Raw genomic sequence first — 11,056 nt, forward strand, 5'->3', positions numbered from 1 at the left:
TTTGAGAAACATCTTCACCCTTAAATAAAGATTTTCTTAATTCCTTACCTGTGTGCTAATTAGATATCACCTTGTTTTCACATTAAACAGACTTCCACATGAGAAAGCAGCAAGGATACAGTGGCGTTAATGTTTCCTGGTGTCAACCTGTATTATTTCAGTAGACATTGAAATGAGGATGCATCTTGCTGCCTTTCCAATGAAGCAAGTTTAATTTAGTAATAGGTGAAAAACCATCCCTACAAAGGTGTTAATCAGAGACTTGGCTTTGTGGACACTTTTCAAAGAACAAATTTGTTAGCATAAAAATAAAGCCAGAAAATGAAGAGCTGTTTAATCACTCAATTGGATTTTTTTTGCCAGCATATTTCTTTTTCTCTGCAACCCACTGCTAAATTGTGCTTCCTAGCTGTTTTTATTAAATCACTGAATCAAATCTAACTCTGATTACATCAGAGAAGGCCAGGTACCCTACACCATAACAGGGGGTTTGAAATTTTGACTTGTCTACTTAAAGATCACCAAAATCTGATAACAAGGTCAATTACGTCCCTGGTTGGGATTGAACCACTAACCTTTTGGTTAGTAGCCGAACACACTAACCGATTGCGCCACAGAGACACTTTGCAAAAAGTACATACTGACAAAGTCTAATAAGCATACATCTAGAACGTTTCCTAGAAAAACTTTAAAAAGTCAATAATCTGGAGAGTTTTTGTAAGATGTTTCTTCCATCAACCAATGAAGAAACACATTGGTACTTTCCCATGATGAGTGAGTGCTTCAGGATCTCTTGCACTTACATGTGCAGCAGAGTACTGCAATGGAAGCATGCTGGGCCCATAACCCAGAGGTAGGCAGATTGAAACTATCCTTTGCTATATGCATTTTTTTTGTTAATTTAAGTAATCAAAACTGGGATTGATATTTTTGCTCTTTTATTTTTACTTAAAGTACAATAACTTTTACCATTTTAATTTGTTTTAATAGTATATTGACAGTATTGTTTTCTTTAAAAAATCCACTTAATTTTCTTTACCCTATTATTAAAAGGGTAATTGACAAAAACAAACTACATTGTCACCAGAAGAGCAATACAAAATGTACAAGTGATATATTAAAATCATCTTTCCAGCTTGAATTTCAATGATGCATTGGGGCAACGATTTTGTGAGAAACATCTTCACCCTTAAATAAAGATTTTCTTAATTCCTTACCTGTGTGCTAATTAGATATCACCTTGTTTTCACATTAAACAGACTTCTACATGAGAAAGCAGCAAGGATGCAGTGGCGTTAATGTTTCCTGGTGTCAACCTGTATTATTTCAGTAAACATTGAAATGAGGATGCATCTTGCTGCCTTTCCAATGAAGCAAGTTTAATTTAGTAATAGGTGAAAAACCATCCCTACAAAGGTGTTAATCAGAGACTTGGCTTTGTGGACACTTTTCAGAGAACAAATTTGTTAGCATAAAAATAAAGCCAGAAAATGAAGAGCTGTTTAATCACTCAATTGGATTTTTTTTGCCAGCATATTTCTTTTTCTCTGCAACCCACTGCTAAATTGTGCTTCCTAGCTGTTTTTATTAAATCACTGAATCAAATCTAACTCTGATTACATCAGAAAAGGCCAGGTACCCTACACCATAACAGGGGGTTTGAAATTTTGACTTGTCTACTTAAAGATCACCAAAATCTGATAACAAGGTCAATTACGTCCCTGGGTGGGATTGAACCACCAACCTTTTGGTTAGTAGCCGGACACACTAACCGATTGCGCCACAGAGACACTTCGCGAAAAGTACATACTGACTAAGGCTAATAAGCATACATCTAAAACTTTTCCTAGAAAAACTTTAAAAAGTCAATAATCTGGAGAGTTTTTTTAAGATGTTTCTTCCATCAACCAACGAAGAAACACATTGGTACTTTCCCATGATGAGTGAGTGCTTTAGGATCTCTTGCACTTACATGTGCAGCAGAGTACTGCAATGGAAGCATGCTGGGCCCATTACCCAGAGGTAGGCAGATTGAAACTATCCTCTGCTATATGCATTTTTTTTGTTAATTAAAGTAATCCAAAACTGGGATTGATATGTTAGCTCTTTTATGTTTTCTTAAAGTACAATAACTTTTACCATTTTAATTTGTTTTAATAGTATATTGACAGTATTGTTTTCTTTCAAAAATCTACTTAATTTTTTTTACCCTATTATTAAAATGGTAATTGACAAAAACAAACTACATTTGTTTGGGAGAAAAATGCAAAGGTACAAGACAGCTTTTCCTTGCCAATATCTCTCTTTTGCAAAGAGCTACGCATTGGAAAATTCAGGGCTATACCGTGTAGATGAAGCACTAACAGGAGGCTTTAAAATTTTCATTCTAGTGTCCTTCGTTTGGGAGAAAAATCCAATGGTACAAGACAGCTTTTCCTTGCCAATATCTCTCTTTTGCAAAGAGCTGCGCATTGGAAAATTCAGGGCTATGCCGTGTAGATGATGGCCTAACAGGAGGCTTTAAAATTTTCTTTCTAGTGTCCTTCGTTTGGGAGAAAAATGCAAAGGTACAAGACAGCTTTTCCTTGCCAATATCTCTCTTTTGCAAAGAGCTGCGCATTGGAAAATTCAGGGCTATGCCGTGTAGATGATGGCCTAACAGGAGGCTTTAAAATTCCAAACGAAGGACACTAGAAAGAAAATTTTAAAGCCTCCTGTTAGGCCATCATCTACACGGCATAGCCCTGAATTTTCCAATGCGCAGCTCTTTGCGATTACAATCCAACCTGAATCAGGCTCTATTACCTATCACAATGCAGTGCAGGTAGTACAAAATGGGGTTAATATAGGAGAAAAACCCCCAGAGCTGTGCTCCTTAACTGTCCCTGGTGGCTAGTGGAGCGGCTGCCCAGTAATCAGTGTCCACGCCAGTGCGCACACGGCCCGCCCCCTACAGCCACGCTGGATCTCGGTATAGTGTGGGCACAGAAGCCCCTTACCTCCCTTTCATCAGCGGCCTCGTGATCCCGGAGGGCGGTGTGTGTGTGTGACTGACCTTAGGAAGAAACCGGAGCCTCCGCTGCAGTGACCCAGCAACCAGGGCACGGGAGTATACTGCGCCGCTGGGAGTGATGGAGCTGCAGTAAAGATGTCTATTAGACCTAGCCTGCTGCAGCCCTTGTAGATTCTTATAAAAAAAGTTCTTCTTTTCTTGTCAAAATTAATAGCTAAGAATAGGCTGCCTGAGGCAGCCCCCTGTTAAGTGGCCTGCTACTGAAGGCACCAACTACAAACTGAGCTCCCTGTTCATGGAAGCGAGGTTATAGAGCAGGGGGCGCTGAGCATCTTGGGAACAGTCAAAAGCTTTGAGCCTGTTGGTGCCTCAGATCAAGATCCTACTCTACACCCCAATGTGAATCCTTGTGGAGTCCAGTGTACCCCACAGAAGAAATGAATGTGTCACACCCATTGGCAGCAACATTAGAATAGCTGCTGATGGGCACAATTGAGAAAGGAAGGGGGGAAAACATTTGAATCCAGCACATATATGTAATTTGAATATGTAATTTGTACCTTCCTACTTTAAAATGTAATGGATGAACCTCACCCTGTGAGAACTATCTTTATGATCAAGAGATCTCATATGCAAGATAAGTATGTGTTGGCAGAGGCGCTCACTGGGCAGAGATGCTGATCGCATCTCTGGCATGTGCCGGTGCACTGCGGCACCAGCACACACACACACTGCAGACCTGATCTCCTGTTGTGTGAATATGCACAGCAGAGATCAGGTCTGAATTAGGCCCTATATACAGCTGTCAGTAAGGCAGGGATCTGCTGCTGCCAGTGAGGCAGGGATCTGCTGCTGCCAGTGAGGCAGGGATCTGCTGCTGCCAGTGAGGCAGGGATGTGCTGCTGTCAGTGAAGCAGTGATCTGCTGCTGTCAGTGAGGCAGTGATCTGCTGCTGTCAGTAAGGCAGGGATGTGCTGCTATAAGTGAGGCAGGGATGTGCTGCTGTCAGTGAAGCAGGGATGTGCTGCTGTCAGCAAGGCAGTGATCTGCTGCCCACTATCTCCCTATCACCCCTGCCTGAGTCACACACTTTCCCTGTCACCCCTGCCCCAGTTACCCACTATCTCCCAGTCACCGCTGCCTCAGTTAACCACTATACCTGCGACCCCTGCCTCAGTCACCCACTATACCAGTCACCCCTGCTTTAGTCACCCACTATCTCTGTCACCCCGGCCTCAGTCACCCACTATCTCCCACTCATACATGCTTCAGTCACCCACTATCTCCCAGTCATCCCTGCCTCAGTCACCTACTGACACCAGTGCAGACATTTCTGCTGCGGCCTCTCCACTCTCCAGCGTGAACGTCCTGACGACTGAGGAAATCCGCTTCCCAGTTGAGGACTCCGGGAATGAACACTGCCGATATTGCTGGCAGATGACGTTCTACCCAACTGAGGATTTTTGATACTTCCAGCTTTGCTATGCAATTTCGAGTGCCGCCTTGATGATTTGTGTACACTACCGTGGTGGCGTTGTCCAATTGTACTTGAACAGGCCTGTTCTGTACTAGAGGCAGGGCCAGTGTCAATGAATTGAACACTGCCTGCAATTCCAGAATGTTTATCGGGAGGAGAGATTCCTCCCTGGTCCACCGATGGTGAAGGGTCGTCATCACGGCCATGACCTTGGTGAATTTCCGAGGTGCCGTGGCCAAACCAGAAGGCAGGACCTGAAATCCAAAAACTAACCAGGCACAACACTGCTTAGCTTCCAACATCAGATGAGATTGGACATATCCAGTGTGATGCGGCTGTAGATGATTTTTGCTGTTTCTAACTTCTACTTCTAACTACTGGTACATCAATGAATAAGTTTCAAAATAGAATGCATCAAGAGAACGGTGTTGGTAGTATAAAACTACCTACAGCACCTGGTATTCCCAGGTGGTCTCACATCCAAGAACAAACCAGGCCTAAAATCAGGTGATATTGGGCATATACAGTGTGGTGTGGCTGTAGATGAGCTTAGTGGTTTCTGTTAGAGTTCTTCTACTTCTAACTACTCGTACATAAATGAGTAAGCGGACGATTTATTAAACCTGGTGAAATGATAATTTGCATGGTGATAAAGTACCAGCCAATCAGCTCCTAATTGCCATGTCACAGGCTGGGTTTGAAAAATGACAGTTAGGAGCTGACTGGCTGGTACTTTATCACCTTGCACTTTATCAGTTCACCAGGCTTAATAGATCTGCCCCAATGTTTCAAAATGGAATGCATCAAGAGAACGGTGTTAGTATTGTAAAAATACACACCGCTCCTGGTATTTCCTGGTGGTCTCCCATCCAAGTACTAAAACCAGGACCAACACTGCTCAGCTTCCATGATCAGGAGAGATTGGGCAAATCCAGTGTGCTGTGGCTGTAGATGAGCTGGTGGTTTTTATTACAGCTCTTCTACTTCTAACTTCTGGTACATAAAAGAATACATGTAAAAATTAAATGTACCAAGAAAATGGTGTTGGTAGTTTAAAAACACCTAAAGAATCTGATACTACCAAGCAGTCTCCCATCCATGTATTAACAAAGTCCAATACTGCTTTGCTTCAAAAATCAAATGAGATTGGGCATATCCAGTGTGGTGTGGCTTTAGATAAGCTTTGTGGTTTCTGTTAGAGCTCTTCTACTTCTAACTACTGGTACATTAATGAATATGTATAAGGTTGTAGTTTATCCAATATGCCTTTACTACCTTACCTTTCAACCCCCCCTCCCCTCTTCTCCTTATAGCTTCCTTAGTTCTCTCCTCCTCATGTGTGCGTTATTTGTTTTCTCATACGTCCTAGATGATGCTGGGGTCACATTAAGAACCTTGGGGTATAGACTGGATCCGCAGGAGACATGGGCACTTTAAGACTTTCAAAGGGTGTGAACTGTCTCCTCCCTCTATGCCCCTCCTCCAGACTCCAGTTTTAGTATTGTGCGCAGTGATACTGGATGCACTACAGGGGAGCTCTACTGAGTTTCTCTGAAAAGACTTGTTAGTTTTTTTTATTTTCAGGGAGGCTGCTGGCAACAGTCTCCCTGCTTCGTGGGACTTAGGGGAGAGAAGTATGACCAACTTCTAGTGAGTTCAATAGCTCTGCTTCAGGCTGACAGGACACCATTAGCTCCTGAGGGTGCTGATCGCTGGGTACGCCTAGATGCACACTCCCGCAGCCTGCCGTCACCCCCTTACAGAGCCAGAAGACAGGTGAGTAGCAGAAGAACAGAAGACTTCTTCTCCAGTGATGGCATTCTGAGGTACCGAGCAGCGAGCGGAACGCTGCGCGCCATGCTCCCACACAAACACAGGCACTGCAGGGTGCAGGGCACGGGGGGGGGGGCACCCTGGGCAGCATAAATTCCTCACAAAAGGCTGGAAAAAGTGGACATTAGTGCCTGGGCACTGTCCTTACCCCGCTAGCGTAATTAATTATTTCTGAGCAGGACAGATACGCGCCATTACAGTAGCGGGGCTTCTTCCTCACCTCACCAGAACATCTTTAGAGCATTACAAGTCTATCACTATAGAGTTTATTATTTCCCAGACTGTGTACTTTTGGCGCTGGATTGTGAGCTGAAAAATCCTCTGTGTCCCTCTGACAGATTTACTGACGGTCTGTCCCCCATAAGCCGATGTGTCTGTGGGTACTTGGTACATGTGTGTCAACATGTCGATGGCTGAATGTTTTTCCCAAGAGGAAACTATATTAGGAATGCAGACATATGATGGTGGCCCTGTTGGCACCACCAATAACTGACTGGGTAAAAGTTTCAGTAATATCAGAGTAAGGTTGGATAAATCTGTGTCCCAGACACAGACGTAGAGAATAGATGTGATGTTCATGGCTATGTTTCTTTTCCCTCAGGCCCCACGGGGTCGCAAAAATGTTATTTTGCCCAGTTACTACACACTGATACTGACACGGATACTGATTCCTATGTCGACCATAATGTTTCCTGATTAGATCCAATATTGGCAAGGAGCATTCAGTACATGATTGTGGATATTAAGGACATATTAAAATCACTGAAGACCCTGCTGTTCCTGAGAAAGGGGTCTATATGTATGTATATATAGATATATAATGAAAGCTGATGTAACGTTCCTCCATCTCTGTTTGAGAAAGTCTGGGCCAGCTCGACAAGATGGTTTCAAATCCCCAAAAGGATTCTGGTTGTTTATTCATTTCCCGCCGCGGACAGAATAAAGTGGGAGTCACCCCCTGTTCTGCACGGGGCCCTGTCACAAATCCAGCGGATCGTATGCAGGAAGCTACATTATTTCTAGTTATGTAACCAAGGGTACATTACTTAGACCTGCCATTACATGTGCATGGGTGAGTAGTAGTATTCAAGAATTGGTCGAATACCTTGTCATCCGATATAGATACCTTGGAGAGATGGGATACTCCTTACGTTGTATCATATCAAGGACACTGCAGCATACTTACGTGAGACTGCAAGGGATATAGGACTCTTGAGTTCACGGGCCAATTTCATGGCAGTCTCGGATAGGAGGGCATTGTGGATTCACCAAGAGAATGCTGATGCTGACTCCAAGAAGAAAGGGAGTCCCTTCCCTATGAAGGTGAAGCGTTGTTTGGTGACTGCCTAGTTAATTTGATCTCGGCAGCTCCCGCAGGTAAGTCAACCTTCTTGCCCTATGTTCCCTCCCAACGGATGAAGACGCATCATTATCTGATGCAGTCATTTCGGCCCAATAGATATGCAAGAAGTTAAGATTCCCCTTTCTTTGCAGGTAGAGGAAGGAGAAGAGGGAAGAGGTCTGCATCCTCTTCAAGATCGCAGGAGCAGAGATCATCCTCTGCTTCTGCCAAATCCACCGCATGACGCTGGGGCTCTCTTGCAGGAGCCCGCACCAGTGGGGTCACGTCTAAAACTCTTCAGTCAGTTCTGGATTCATTCGGACATGGACTCGTGTGTTTTACAAATAGTGTCCCAAGGGTACAAACTGGGGTTTCAAGACGTTCCCCCTCACCGATTGTTCAAATCGGCTTTAGTCAGCAGGGAGAAGGTTTTTATTCAAGCCTCTTCGTGGTCCCTAAGCCGGACAGCTCAGTCAGACCAATCTGAAATCTGAAATCCCTCAATTTCTACCTAAGGAAATTAAATTTCAAGATGGAATCTCTCAGTGCAGTGATCTCCAGTCCGGAGGAAGGAGATTTCATGGTTTTGGTAGACATAAAGGATGCCTACTTACATGTTCCCATTTAGCCTCTGCATCAAGCTACCTGAGGTTTGCAATTCAGTATTGTCATTACCAATTTCAGACATTGCCGTTTGGTCTGTCCACGGCTCTGAGGATTTTCACCAGGGTGATCGCAAGCAAGGAGTAACAATTATCCCGTATTTGGATGATCTTTTGATAAAGGCGAAATCCAGGGACCAGTTAGTGCAAAACATTGCACTCTCCCTGACAGTTCTTCAACAACATAGTTGGCTCCTAAACTTGCCAAAATCGCAGTTGGTCCCAATGACGCGGTTGTTGTTTTTGGGAGTGATACTGGACACAGAAGAGGTTTTCTTCCAGTGGAAAGGCTCTGGAGATCCAGAGTCTGGTCAAACAAATTCTGAAACCAGCAAGAGTGTTAATCCATCAATGCATTTGGTTGCTGGGTAAGATGGTTGCGGCCTACGAGCCCATTCAGTTTGGCTGGTTCCATGCCAGAGTGTTCCAGTGGGACCTGTTGGACAAGTGGTCCGGATCCCACCTACACACGCACCGGAGGATAATCCTGTCTTCCAAGACCAGAATCTCACTCCATTGGTGGCTGCACAGTTCTCACCTCCTAGAGGGGCGAAGGTTCGGGATCCAGGACTGGATCCTAGGGACCATGGATGCAACCCTCCGAGGCTGGGGAGCAGTCACACAGGGGGAAAACGTCCAAGGAAGATGGTCAAGTCGGGAAAGTTGTCTCCACATAAATGTTCTGGAGTTAAGGGCCATTTAATAACTGCAGACACAGTATGCACTGGGACGGGTGCCCAGCATCCTCTACGGAATAAGAGAAAAGGATTTACCTGTAGGTATTAAAATCCTATTTTCTCTAACGTCCTAGAGGATGCTGGGGACTCCGTAAGGACCATGGGGATAGACGGCTCCGCAGGAGACATGGGCACTTTAAGAAAGACTTTAGTTCTGGGTGTGCACTGGCTCCTCCCTCTATGCCCCTCCTCCATACCTCAGTTTGATACTGTGCCCAGTGGAGACTGGGTGCTTTTCAGGAGCTCTCCTGAGCTTTCTGACAGAAAGTATTTTGTTAGGTTTTTAATTTTCAGGGAGCACTGCTGGCAACAGACTCCCTGCATCGAGGGACTGAGGGGAGAGAAGCAGCCCTACTCTCCGAGTTGCAAGGTCCTGCTTCTTAAGCTACTGGACACCATTAGCTCCAAAGGGATTAGCTCCAAAGGGATTGGTACGCAGGATCTCACCCTCGCCGTCCGTCCCAGAGCCGCGCCGCCGTCCCCCTCGCAGAGCCGGAAGATAGAAGCCGGGTGAGTATGAGAAGAAAAGAAGACTTCAGAGGCGGCAGAGGACTTCATGATCTTCATTGAGGTAACGCACAGCACTGCAGCTGTGCGCCATTGCTCCCATACACCTCACATACTCCGGTCACTGTAAGGGTGCAGGGCGCAGGGGGGGCGCCCTGGGCTGCAATATAAACCTCTTTTTGGCAGAAATATAACATATATACAGCTGGGCACTGTATATATGTATGAGCCCCCGCCAATTGTACAGTTTAAGCAGGACAGAAGCCCGCCGTTGAGGGGGCGGGGCTTCTCCCTCAGCACTCACCAGCACCATTTTTTCTCCACAGCACCGCTGAGAGGAAGCTCCCCGGACTCTCCCCTGCTTATACCACGGTAGACAAGAGGGTTGAAAAGAGAGGGGGGGGCACATAATTTGGCGCAAATTACTTACAGCAGCGCTACTGTGCAAACATTAAGTTACTGTGCTATTCCTGGGTTATATAGCGCTGGGGTATGTGCTGGCATACTCTCTCTCTGTCTCTCCAAAGGGCAGAGCCGGCCATAGGCATAGGCAAACTAGGCAATTGCCTAGGGCATTTGATATGCCTAGGGGCATCAGCAACTTCTGCTGATTAAAATGATATGCGGCATGCCTATATTCTGTGTGTAGCATTTCATATGCAGATACAGCCACAGTCTCACACAGTATATAGGCGTGCTGCATATCATTTTAATCGGCAGAAGCTGCGTGTGCATCCTAACAACATAGCAATGCAAATAAGATGCATTTTAATAAAAAAAAGGTGCCCCAACGTTAGCATTGAGGCAAGATTTATGAGGACACATCTGTATCCAAGCAGAGGCAGAGGTCACAGTGTTAGTGGCAGTGTGAGTGCTGTGTGCATGTGAGTGGGTTGATTGTGCAGTAGTGTTCGGAATATGAGTAAGGAGCATTATGTGTGTCATGTAAAAATGCATTAATAATGTGCAACATATGGGTAAGGGGCACTATGTGTGTCATTATGTGTATAAGGGCATTAATAATGTGCGGCATATGTGTAAGGGACATTGGTGGTCATTTCGAGTTGTTCGCTCTGTAATTTTCTTCGCATCGCAGCGATTTTCCGCTAATTGCGCATGCGCAAGGGTGGTCATTCCGAGTTGTTCGCTCTGTAATTTTCTTCGCATCGCAGCGATTTTCAGCTAATTGCGCATGCGCAATGTTCGCTCTGCGACTGCGCAAAGTAAATTTGCTATGCAGTTAGGTATTTTACTCACGGCATTACGAGGTTTTTTCTTTGTTCTGCTGATCGTAGTGTGATTGACAGGAAGTGGGTGTTTCTGGGCGGAAACTGGCCGTTTTATGGGTGTGTGTGAAAAAACGCTGCCGTTTCTGGGTAAAACGCGGGAGTGTCTGAAGAAACGGGGGAGTGTCTGGGCGAACGCTGGGTGTGTTTGTGACGTCAAACCAGGAACGAAACTGACTGAACTGATCACAGTTGTCGA

At 45.0% G+C, this 11,056-nt stretch overlaps 1 non-coding gene across 1 annotated transcript; it reads right to left on the minus strand.

Annotated features, from left to right (window-relative positions):
- Positions 1-1,716: 1,716 nt before the first annotated feature.
- Positions 1,717-1,790, minus strand: TRNAS-ACU (transfer RNA serine (anticodon ACU)). The gene has a single exon. It is a non-coding gene; the product is annotated as a tRNA-Ser (tRNA).
- Positions 1,791-11,056: the final 9,266 nt, after the last annotated feature.

The sequence above is a fragment of the Pseudophryne corroboree genome, chromosome 8 (assembly GCF_028390025.1).
Source record: "Pseudophryne corroboree isolate aPseCor3 chromosome 8, aPseCor3.hap2, whole genome shotgun sequence".
Classification (NCBI taxonomy): Eukaryota; Metazoa; Chordata; class Amphibia; order Anura; family Myobatrachidae; genus Pseudophryne; species Pseudophryne corroboree.